Source organism: Mytilus californianus, unplaced genomic scaffold (genome assembly GCF_021869535.1).
Source record: "Mytilus californianus isolate M0D057914Y unplaced genomic scaffold, xbMytCali1.0.p SCAF_7, whole genome shotgun sequence".
NCBI classification, from domain to species: domain Eukaryota; kingdom Metazoa; phylum Mollusca; class Bivalvia; order Mytilida; family Mytilidae; genus Mytilus; species Mytilus californianus.
Window position 1 is genome coordinate 54,748,279 of NW_026262723.1, and position 12,745 is coordinate 54,761,023.

Consider the following 12,745-nt stretch of genomic DNA (forward strand, 5'->3'; position numbering starts at 1 on the left):
TTTTCCGAAAGATTTCCTGAACTTTGATTTATGAAAAGATATTGATTGTAGAAACATGCACCAGGAACAACATATAAAATAGGGGAATGGAACACTTATTTTGTAACTAAATCTAAAAATACACCTGTAAATCATTGGTGTTACTGTCAATGGTGAGACCACTTTAATAAAATAACACCACTGACCAATTTAGTAACACCACTGAATATATTATGGCAATCAGCATTTGTTTTGTGTTTCTTTCATGTTTAACAATTTATGAAATATAATACTTATTTAACAATGTTTTAACAATATAATGTATTACATATACAAAGTTTTCACAAACTGGTGTATGCTGGTAACACCAATGACACTATTTAGTAACACTATTGATATTTTTAGTTATTGATGTTATGTTATATAATTTGAGATTTTTTAGCCTAAGAATTATTTTTTTTTTCTTTTTCTTTTTCTTTTGCTCAGTTTTCTTTGTTTTGTGTTCAGTACTTAATAAAAGTAAAATTTGAAATGTGTTGTCAATGGTGATACTTTTGTGTCATTGTAGTTACTGAAGGGTCAGTGGTGTTACGATATAAAAATGCAATGATTTTTATTTTTTTTTAATAAATGAAAGTGTTTTTAGGCCGTATACGAAGGTTTAGGCATTATCTAATCATTCAGTCTTACACATTTTACATATATTCTGTTTAAGTGTGTTTTTTAATATTAACAACGGCCATAATTAGGACAGCCAACTTTTTTACAACAATTTACTCTGAAATTTATATTTAAATAAAGTGAATACCTATAAGAATAATGTCAATAAGTAGTAATTGTAACCTTAACAACAAATTGGAACAGTTGTTTGATATTTAACAATATTTTTTTAGTAACTAAATGCATGTTTTATATTGGTAACACCATTGACATGGTTTTATCAGAGGATGACCTAAATTTGTTAAAATTGAAGGAACTCTTCATTTTTCCCATTGCATATTTCTGAATATAGTTGCTACCATATTATAAAATAGGAGGACATATTTAGATTTTTAAAACAATGTCATCATTTTTCCAGTTTTCCCTCATCGAAATTTGCATGTTTTTTTATAATGACCCTTATACACAATTTTTAATTTAGAAGAAAACCGGCCCTTTATAGCTTGCTGTTCGGTGTGAGCCAAGGCTCCGTGTTGAAGGCCGTATCTTGACTTATTATTGTTAACTTGGATGAAGAGTTGTCTCATTGGCACTCATACCACATCTTCTTATTTATAATGGTTAGAAAATACAAATAATAGCACCATTACAAACACAATTCCATTTTAACATTTCTTGTCATGGTTAGAAACTACATAAAATAACACCATAACAAACTCAATCCCAATTTAATATTCTTGTACATGTCTATAAATAAAACAAATCTATTTTATTTTTAGAAATTTACCTGTCATAATATAAACGTCACAAAAAATACATTACTTTTTGTGACGTTGATCCATTCATGTGACGCGCAGTTTATAATTCGTTTGTGGTGTCCTAGTGTGCTGTCGTAAATCATGGGAGGTGCCCGTTGTTATTCTGCGGTTTGCATGTTGTAATGTTCTATTATATTATTTATTTATGTATTTCTCTGTGCGTTTGTTTGTATGTATTCCTGTCACGTAGGGTTGTCATTTTAGCGGTATTTTTAACATTGCCATATAAGGGAGAGGTTTGGCTAGCCATAAAACCAGGCTCAACCCACCATTTTTTTTTTTAAATGTCCTGTACCAAGTCAGGAATATGGCAGTTGTTATCTACAGTCCGTTTCTATGTATGTTGGCGTTTGCTTTAGTTGTAGTCCAGTGTTTCTGTTGTTCCGTTGTTTTTTCCTTTTACAGTTGATGTGTTTCCCTCGATTTTAGTTTGTTACCCGGATTTGTTTTTGCTTAATCGAATTATGACTATTGAACAGCGGTATACTACTGTTGCCTTTATTTACAGTTTTTAAGTTATATGCAAATAAAAGTAATTATTTTAAGAGGAGATAACTCTTAAAGGGGTGTATCAAGTCCTACGCAGCCTCATCTGGTAATAGTTTATGATGGGATCTACTTTTTGTCCAAATATGGTCATGATATCTTTAAAAATGACGAGGGGGGTATGTCGAAAAAACCAATAACAGGGAGATAACTTTAAAAGGGGATCATGAAATCCTTCACAGCCTCATCTGATAAAACTTCATAACGAGGGCAATCGATGGTTCAATTCTGGTCATGATAAGGGGACGACCATTTGATATTCTGGGGGGGGCCAGGAGGATTTGTTTTGGATCGGTTATTTATTTTTGTAAACTAAGAGGACAGATTATTTATTTTCTGCACTGTTGATACAAGATTTTTCATTTTCATTAAAAAAAGGGACTGATTATTTATTTTCATAACTATATTAATAATATTTGAAAACATACAATTTTTAAATTCATTTATTATTATAAATAATACATGTACAGTCAAGTCATTAATGTACCATTTAATCAGAATTAATCATCATCCTCTGCGGAAATGAATCTTCTGAATTCCAAACTGCATATATATGTATTGCATACATACACGGTATTAGAGTTGGGCTGTGACTAGCCTCTTTTAAAGTATTGCCAAATATATTTCTGCCGAGCGGAGCGAGGTAAAAAAATTTGAAGGGTTTTGAAGCTGCTGAAGTCCCATAGAAACTATAGAACAAATGATGCAAAATCGTCCTTTCTGGGCGTTCCCAGACCCTTTCTTATTCTGAAAACGCAAGTTCTGTTTTAATAATTTTTTGACAATATTTTGGTCTCAAAGCAAAATGTATAGATTCAGCATAAGACTTAAGTTTTTATGGACAACATCGAAAGACCAATATGAAGAATAAAGTAAAAATGTAATTCACATAGTTAAGTATGTGGCTGCTGTTTTTTTTTTTTTTTCGGCATGCCGAATTTAAATCTTTTATACCTGTAAATTATGTGGGGTTTTATTCAAATTAAGTTAAGAGGGGGCTGATTATCAGTGATAGAACTATGTCAAGTAATTTTTAATAACACATTTCAATTACAACTTGATGTAGCTCTTAACTGGGATACAATTTAAAGTAGTTAAGTTGTAAAATTGGCTAAAAAGTCTTAAATAAAATAAAACTCATGATCAAGTTGAAAACAAAATTACTAAATCACAAAAGGAATGCAACACTAAGAGAATACAGAAGGGCAATCAATGAACAAAAGACAAATTTAAAGAAACATTGATCCCGAAAAAACAGGTGCTACGTCCAAGGGAGAACAGAACTTGCTTCTTGCAAACACTCGCTGTGAAAACAATTTGGTATGAACACAAGCTTTTGGTTTTAAAATTTCCTACATAAAGGCATTTGCCTCAATGTAGTTACAGCCCTGTAATAAAAGCGAGGTAAGTGTTCCTGAGCCAATATACTTCAAGTTGAATGAAACCCATTTTCAGACATTTCAAGTATATTTAAATAATATTTATACCTTTATTATTAAAAGATTTGGGAAGTGTTTCCCGAATTTTTTTTTGAAAAAAGATGAATTTTATGAAGAATATGGTGCCACCTCATACTTTCTAATAGCATTTATAAAATGGCTTAAAGACCTGCCGAGTTATTCATTTTCAATACATTGTAAGTCAGGTTATTTATTTTCGAACTACCACAGAACAAACCATTTATTTTTGTGATTATCAAGGCTGAGTTATCTATTTTCAAAATCCTCCTGGCCCCCCCCAGAATATCAAATGGTCGTCCCCTAACTTCAATAGAAACGAGGAGAGGCCATGTAAAAAAGTACTGAAAGAAAAAAAAAACAGAAGAAAAACAGTAAGGTCTTTCCCATATAGGGAAAGACCTTAAAAACATTAGAAAAACGGTTTGAACTTTCCGATTTTGAGGAAAGATCTTAAAAAAAAATAAAAACGGTACGGTCTTTCCGTTGAGGAAAAGACCTTTAAAAAAACATTAGAAAAACAGTAAGGTCTTTCCGATTTTGAGGAAAGACCTTAACAAGAACATTAGAAAAACAGTAAGGTCTTTCAGATTTTGAGGAAAGACCTTAAATATGATCAGACATGCTTTTGTTGCCTTTATCTATATTCATATTAAATTGTCAAACAAATTCACTTGTGTATTTGTATGGTTTTACTAAATCCACACAACGATTGACGTAGAGGCCTTCCAAATGAGATAGTGAGATGGAATTAAGTTTAAAGAGGCAGTAGCTACGGTTTTCAAAAAAATAAATATTGTGTGTACTTTTTTCAAGAATATGATGTATTTTGTATATGAAATACGATCGGACGATATGTTGATGCCCAATATAGCGTTATGGTCAAGAAAAGTCATTTTTCATTTGCAGAATCCATTTTTGTTATCCGGAATCCAAGCCCGTCCATATTCACATAATTAAGACTAACACCACATTATTACCACTGGGCCGATTCCACAGCTGGTGGACTCTTAGTCCCAGAGGGTATCATCAACCCAGAAGCCAAGTACTTCGGTGCTGGAATGAAATACAGACATTTTGATTTTTGCTGTCATAAATTCATGAAATTTACTTACCAAAATGGAGGTTTCTCCCTGTTGCATAGCTCTGTCTTTTGTAGAATATTGGTCTATTTTCGTATTGATTTTGGCATGAGAATGCTTACATCGTCATTTTTTGAAAGTGTTATAATCAAGCATCACTGACTATTAGATATATATAAAATGCACATCTGGTTCAATTGTTTATTGAATTTTTCTGTCATGAATTTAAAATGTTTTCTTAAACTTAGGAGGTATCTCCCTGTTGCATAGCTCTGTACTTTGCTGAATATGGACCTACTTTCGTATTGAGTTTGGCATGAAATACTTACCTCGTCATTTTTTGAAAGCTTTGAATTCAAGCATTACTAACGATTATTCTATAATGAAATGCGCATCTGGTGCATTAAAATTGGTACCGTTCAAGTTTTATTATCACCACTGGGACGATGCCACAGCTGGTGGACTATTAGTTACAAAGGGTATCACCATCCAGTATCCAAGTACTTCGGTGCTGACATGAAATACGGAAATTTAGTTTTTTGAATTTGGCTGTTATGAATTTATAAAATTTACTTCAACTAAGGAGGTATATCTTTATTGCATAGCTCTATCCTTTGCGGAATATGAGTCTTTTTTCGGTTGATTTTGGCATGATAGTGCTTACCTCGTCATTTTTTGAAAGTTCTGGATTCAAGCATTACTGACGATTATTTTTAAATATATGAAATGCGCATCTGGTGCAGTAGAATTGGTACCATTCAAATTTTACTGAAGACATATCTGTGTATACCAAAACTGTGAAAAATCTTATTCAACCGTTTTTAATTTAATGAATACCAGTTGCATTCGGAGTCATTTACAAGCCTAGCTACAAAACCAGGTTTAAACCACCATTTATTTTAAAGGAAATGCCTGTACCAATTCAGGAATATGACAGTTGTTTTCCATTTGTTTGATGTGTTGGAGGTTTTTGTTTTGCCATTTGATTAAGGACTTTCCATTTTGACATTTCCTTGGAGTTGGGTATTTTTGTTATTAAACTTTTTAATTACAATTCACCTGCGACAGTCGCGAGACCATTGTGCGACGATCGTGAGATGGTCGCTCATTGTTTTGGTTGGCATTTGAATTCATGACCGTCGCGCGAAGTTCGCTCGAAAATCGCAAGATGGCTGCTTTCTAATTTAAATCAATTGCAGTATCGCTGATTGGTTGTACTTATTTGTCGCGCGAAAATCGAACGAATTTCTCGCCATCATCGTGAGACTGTCGCACTACCATCGCACGAACTAGGAATACCAAATTTGACTCTGCACTTTACAATTCATTACAATACAGCTGTGAGTTTAATTTCAAGTTCGTTATACCATATATGTAACATTAAAACATTATATATAGTGTATACATATATCGCAATAGCAGATCAGGATAGAAATATAATGAACGATTCATTCCAAGCTTTTGAGAACACTTAATCGATTTTTGCATATTTTATATTATTTACAAAATTAAGTTTCCAAGTGATGTTTTTAAATTAAAGTATTACACATGCAATGTAAGTTCATCACACATGTCAATCAACACACAAAACATTATGATAGCTTCATCCAGGTTATTCGAAATAAGGGCTTGCTTTGATGCTTCCTTCGTAAGGAATCGGATCAACTCAAAGATTCTTCACAACATCCTGTTTCAGGCCAGTCTTCAGCGCATTCTTCATCTAGAGTCTCAAAATGTACATTGCAAAGGACAAGAATAATCCATGGTATCGTATATTTCTGGTTGAAAATAAAGTACATTTGACATACCAGAAGGGGTAAGAAGTTCTCTTCGTTGCTTTCTTATTCTATGCATATTCCATGTATCCATGAATGTTTGCAATTGCATTCGTATAAATGGAAGAAATCAAAATCGGACACATTCGATGTGTAGAAGATTAGATGTACGAAAAATTCCCGAACTGCTGAAGTCCAAGAATTTGCTCCTCCAGAAGTGAGTAAAGCTTTCAGAGATCTCTCTCCATAATCTCTCGATACGCTGATTTCCAGTAGACCTACCAATCAAAAATCTTCTAGAACCTGACATTTCATCATTCTGACCATAACGCAAGGCAATTTGCAAGTCTTTGACCAGGACATTTTCTGTTCCAGCATCGGAACGTATGAGTCTTGGAAGGCACCTCCGTTCTTTGATTAGGTCTTAGTAAAAGTTTGCAATATATCTAGGATTGTTATTAGATGGTCCGGCTTTTAATCACAAAATTTTCCGCGAATATCCATCTATTGCGCCATATATAGCGATGCCAAATGGTTTCAGCTTGTCATAACCGTCGATATAAATCAGGTTGTTGGTTCCACTATTGACGTATGCCCTCCTGTGTAAACGATGTCTTCGTCGTAAATTTAAACCTTCCTCATCAAGAACTTTCAAACACATTCTTACCTTTTGTTTGGAAGCATAAATACCATGATTAATAGAAAGCAGCCTCCATGTCGACCTATATCCCAGATTAAAATACCCTTCTGGATGGAGCTCCCTTATCTTTTGAAGTACACGACTTATATCAGTACGACAATGGCGTCTTCTTAGTCCTAATCTTCTTTTGATTCTCTCTTTCGTTGATGCACTGATCAAAATACCATGGACCAAGAGAAACCCGGATATTTCTTTCGTGGTGTATACAGAGTTGAAATAATATGCAACATATTCTTCTACAGATGCATGATTACCAGGATACGGGATTGCATTTACAAAATGAAGGATAGAGATGCATGTTGTTATCTGTAAATTAAAAAAAATATATATATATTGAGATAAACAATCATTCTGAGTGTTGATAAAACAATGCTATGTCCACTACCGGTGGCCAACATCAATAATTATGCAATATTTTGGAGATTTTTTTATTTCCAACGGACATATCTCACACAAAAATAATCAAATCAACACAAAACTCGAACTTGATCTGTTCTGTTTTTCTTCAAAAATCAAATCATGCAGTTGAAGCGTTAAATAAAAAAGTCTTGAAAACTGATATTTTGATTTTCGACAACGGAGCGATGGGTAAATTATTTGAAACCTTTTCCCTGATATTTTATTTTGTCCTACTTTGTTTCCATTTAAGGAGCAAGAAGACATAAGAAAAGTAAGAAAAGTGAGAAAACAATTACAACGCTAATTGCAGGGTGATTACTTTCCTCAATAACACATCACTTAAACTTTTTTCAAGTCATAAAGATGTAGTATCAACTCAACAAGCATACAAAATTAAATTGAATTGTCGACATACGATACATTTTGTATCATTGTTGCAAGTCAATAACATGACAAAACAACTCAACAACTCGTGACAATTAGACGCTTCCATACAAATCAGTTGTTTTGTGGCACTTTTTCTTTCATAAAAACGGTATAATATACAGTTTAGCTTCATTTAGTATTTGTGTACAAAAATATATAATATACATTGTTTTAAATTATACAGCAACAGCTGAAGGAACTTTGTATTGATTCAATGAAACAGATGTATATTTGTTCACTTTATGACGACATTTACTATAACAACTGTATTCACTTTTATTTCGTTTTGCCTGATATATTTCAAATTGAAGCTGATGGAAAGTCTTTATTTAAGGTCTAGCATTTCATGTATTTAGTGATGATTATTTCCTATTATCACATTTAAAGCAATAGAACATATTGGATGAACTAATTTCTCCTTTATGAATTCCTTGAACTAAAAGAATTTCTCCATTATGCATTTCTTATAAGAATTTAAAAATAAATTCAATCTAATGTAGTGAAATTCCCTTGGGTGAACACAGTTTAGTTTAAACAAATTTTATTTGCAAACAAACTCACAAAAAGGATTAGACACAAATTAAACACAGTACATACACCCCGATAGATCACAGAAAAATAAGCGGCTAGGTATACTACAAAATATTCATTATTGCAGAAATATGAAACCTTTCAACTAAATGATCTATTGCAAAGAAACTAAAACATAGATATTCCTGGCTATTTTGCGGGTGCAATTTGTAGTTTGTAGATCCAGAATGTACATACGAAAGACAGAGAAACATTTTGGATATTATACTTCCTCCTTAATGTATTCAATTTCTAGACAAACACATGACACATTTAAAGACGCAACATGTAATCTCATTTAAATGGAAATCATCAAAGATACCAGGCTTATACTTTGAAGTGAATTACAACAGAATAACGCATAATATTTTATGCATATTTTACATTGATTAAAATAGATTTCAAGAATAAACATCGCCAATACTACTCCAAAATGAAATAAAAAATTTGCAGGAATATGGACAAAATTCAAACAAACCCATCTTAATTGTATCAGAACAACTGCAAAAAAAAAAAATAATAAGATGAAAAAAACACGTTATAAATTTCATGCGTCACCGTACACAACTGTTCTCTCTTTGATTGACCACTGGACAAAAACAATGTAAGGGCTTGACAACTTAAAAGTTTCTGTACTATGGTCAAAACACTGTATTTTCATACTTGTTGAACGTTTTGGATATTATACTTCCTCCCTAATGTATTCAATTTCTAGACAAACACACGATACCTTTGAAGAAGCAAAATGTAATCCCATCTAAAAGGAAATCATCAAAGATACCAGGCTTCGACTTTGATGTGAATTAAAATATAATAACGCATAATAATTTATGCATAATTAACATTGATTAAAATAGATTTCAAGAATAAACATCGTCAATACTACCCAAAAATGAAATAAAAAATTGCAGGAATATGGACAAAAATTCTAACAAACCCATCTTAATTGTACCAGAACAACTGCCACCGTACACAACTGTTCTTGCTTTGATTGACTACTAGACAAAACAATGTAAGGGCTTGACAATTTAAAATTTTCTGTACTATGGTCAAAACACTGTTAATATTCATACGTGTTGGCATACAGTAAGGTGCAAATATATTTCACTAAATTAGATTTGGATCAAATGGGAATAATCTATAATTGAAGAAACTCCAGGAGACAACATGTAAGGTTAGGTTAATTGTAAATAATAATAACAAGAGCATGTAGCATCCATGTAGATTCTTAATGCATATGGGGTCACCCATTCATCAACAATAATAATACCAACTAGTCGAGTTAAAAGTTCTTATTGTACTGTCAATTTTACTATGTAATGTAGTCGAAGGACAACACATTAAGGCAACTCACAGTAAATCACATTAACCCATGCACAATATACAAATCAAGGCAAAAACAAAAACTGAGAGAATCGCATGATTTTTAAAAGGAGCACCACCGGCTTCGTCGACACGATAAGCGTCTTCTTCTATTAGATGTAAAGGGTACTATTTTTGACCCGTCCGTCCGCCTGTCCGTCCGTCAGTCTTTCCGTCAGTTGTCCGACAGTCCGTCTGTTCGACAGTCCATCAGTCCGTCATACCTGTTCCTGTCATCGCAACGCCTCTGAAACCACACAACAGAATGTGCTCAAAAATGTTCTATTAACAGCTATGCTCATTAATTGTGTTTCAAATTACAAAGGTTATTAATCTTAATTTAATGGTAATAGTACAAAAAATATTTACAGTACTGGTTTGCTTTTTTATAGCTTCATGCGATTTTGACGTGGATACATGTCAATTTGAAACTGAACCATTAGATATAAACCATCGATGGGAACGTGTCAAAAGCTTTAATATTCCTGCACCGGACAATACAAATACAACTTTGATAACAGATCATACAACAGGTAAAGTTACTTTTTACAAAAATATTTATATTGTTAGCGTTTGCAGCAAAAGAAATCATAAAAAAATCTTTTTTTGTGTTCAATTTGCGGATTGAACAACAGAACAAGAATGAGTGAATAAAGAAACATTTTTCATTAAAAAATATTAACCTAAACTGAACAGGTAACTTAAAACATTTAGCAAAATAAACGTCAATATTTTTCTAGAGGACCTTCTCTTTGATTTCGATACCTCATTTCATGTTGTTTTATATGCAAACTAACGTTATTATCGCTTACTTTTGACAACGTTTAAATGACATTTAGTAACGGTTGACAACGTCGTTAGTGGCACCGTAATACGAAGACATGAATATCTGTTATAAACAGTCAAACAGGTTGGAAGAAAAGGATGTGACTTTTTAGTGTTTGTTTTATATTATTTGGAATATATTACTGTATTTCGACGTTTTGTTTTAACCATGCGTTTATACATATTAGCAAAACATATTAAGATCTGCAAATGTTTGTTCTTCCCTCAGCGGGATTCGAACACATGCTCTAGCGAAATCGTGACAACATCGTCTGTATTGTGTCCAGCGACCTAGACCACTCGACCAACTAGCTAGGCTATAGAAAAATGTAGATTTCGTAGTCGAGTAATGCCTTTCTCCGTCGGCTTGATCTAGGGTTGTAACACGGTCTTCTTGTCACTGTGTTAAAACCCTTGTACTTGAGCGGTTTGTATTGAAATGTATATACAGATTGAAGTTGTCAGTTCCTCTCTGTACAGATATTTACTTGCAATAGACTCCATTTAGTTATACATTAAAAATCACAATAAAAATCACATGATGTTGGGTAACGTTTTCGTGACTCTTGGTACTCCTAATGCGAATTTAATTGTTGTCTCTAGCGACGTCGTCAACGACGATGATTTATGCCATTATGATAATTCAAAGGAGATTAATTTGTATTACACTTAACACTTAATAAATTCATATTTAGACGAGTTGTATATATATATATAAACGCCTAAAAAGTGTTGTTGTGTACACTTTTTAGGCGTTTATATAATTTATTTATTGTGTACATGTATCGTTACTCGTAACGATCCAGCGCCCTCGTGGGAAAAATCGTTGACTATTATTCAGACGTTTTATATATATATATATATATATAATATATATATATATATATTTATGTAAAATAAGGATTTCCTTTTTTTGTGATTGCTCAACAACTGTAGGAATCATTACCTGTTTTGTATGAATTTGCATGACCGAAGTTTTATTTCCTGTTTCTGTTAGTTACTTCTGCATGTAAATTTTGCAATAACTCTACACAAATTACAAAAACGTTTTTATTGGCGTCTTTGTCAAATTTACTATCAACTACAACATGAATTTGCACGACCGAAGTTTTATCTCTTGTTTCTGTTAGTTACTTCTGCATGTAAATTTTGCAATAACTCTACACAAATTACAAAAACGTTTTTGTTGGCGTCTTTGTCAAATTTACTATCAACTAAACATTTCTTTGTTGGAGTCTTTGTTAGATGTATTTGTATGTTGTTGGTTTTTTTTTCATTTGTGTATTATGTTTGTGATATTTGTATCCAGTTTTGGCTACTGGATCCCAATTATTGTAACAATCACATTAACCTATTATGTCTGTTTGGGTTGCTCACCAAATTATTTTAATTTAACGGAACTACAAACAGCTATCATACAAGTAGGAGGTTTAGCTAGCTACAAAGCCATTTTAAAAGGGGCTGTCAAATGCATGTTCGCCAATTCGACTCAAATTCTCATATTTGATTTATAATAATGTAAAACATTTATCCAAACTATTAAAAGTCTAAAATAAACAATTTACAGGACATGGACTCGAAATATATAGCTTCGTTTCGTGAGTATTTTAGTCTAGACGCTATCTTATTAACTATCGAGTTGACCTCGGAAAACCTCCGATGGCCATATAAGGGATATACACATACATATAGTTATAAATAGATTAAGCTACTTGTGCAATTGGATTTTTCTAGGTCTATTTAATTTCATATTATAGATTAAAAATATATGTTAATCATCGTTTTTACCTGTAAAAGAATGAAGTTTTGTGGATCGAATCAGTCAATCAAATTATTTACTTTATTATTTCATTATTTTATTTTCATTAATGATTGAACAAAAAAAATCATATTTTAAATTTTTTATATATCTCGTAGCTAGTGCCCCTTTAACACACCATTTTTCTTTCGAAAAAGTCAGTACCAAGTGGGTCAATGGTATCCTAATGTGTCTCAAATTGAGGAACACAAACGTAGTGCGTAAACAAAAACTCTCTATGTAGTGATATAGGACTATTTTCAATTTTAACATGTGATTTAGCTCAATCATTTGTGCTTATGTGGAGAGCATAGGACCATAGAATAAACGTGTTAAAACTATGGAGTT

At 32.4% G+C, this 12,745-nt stretch overlaps 1 pseudogene; it reads right to left on the reverse strand.

Moving 5' to 3' along the window:
* Positions 1-6,203: 6,203 nt before the first annotated feature.
* Positions 6,204-11,103, reverse strand: LOC127708465 (uncharacterized; annotated as a pseudogene).
* Between the last annotated feature and the right edge of the window lie 1,642 nt (positions 11,104-12,745).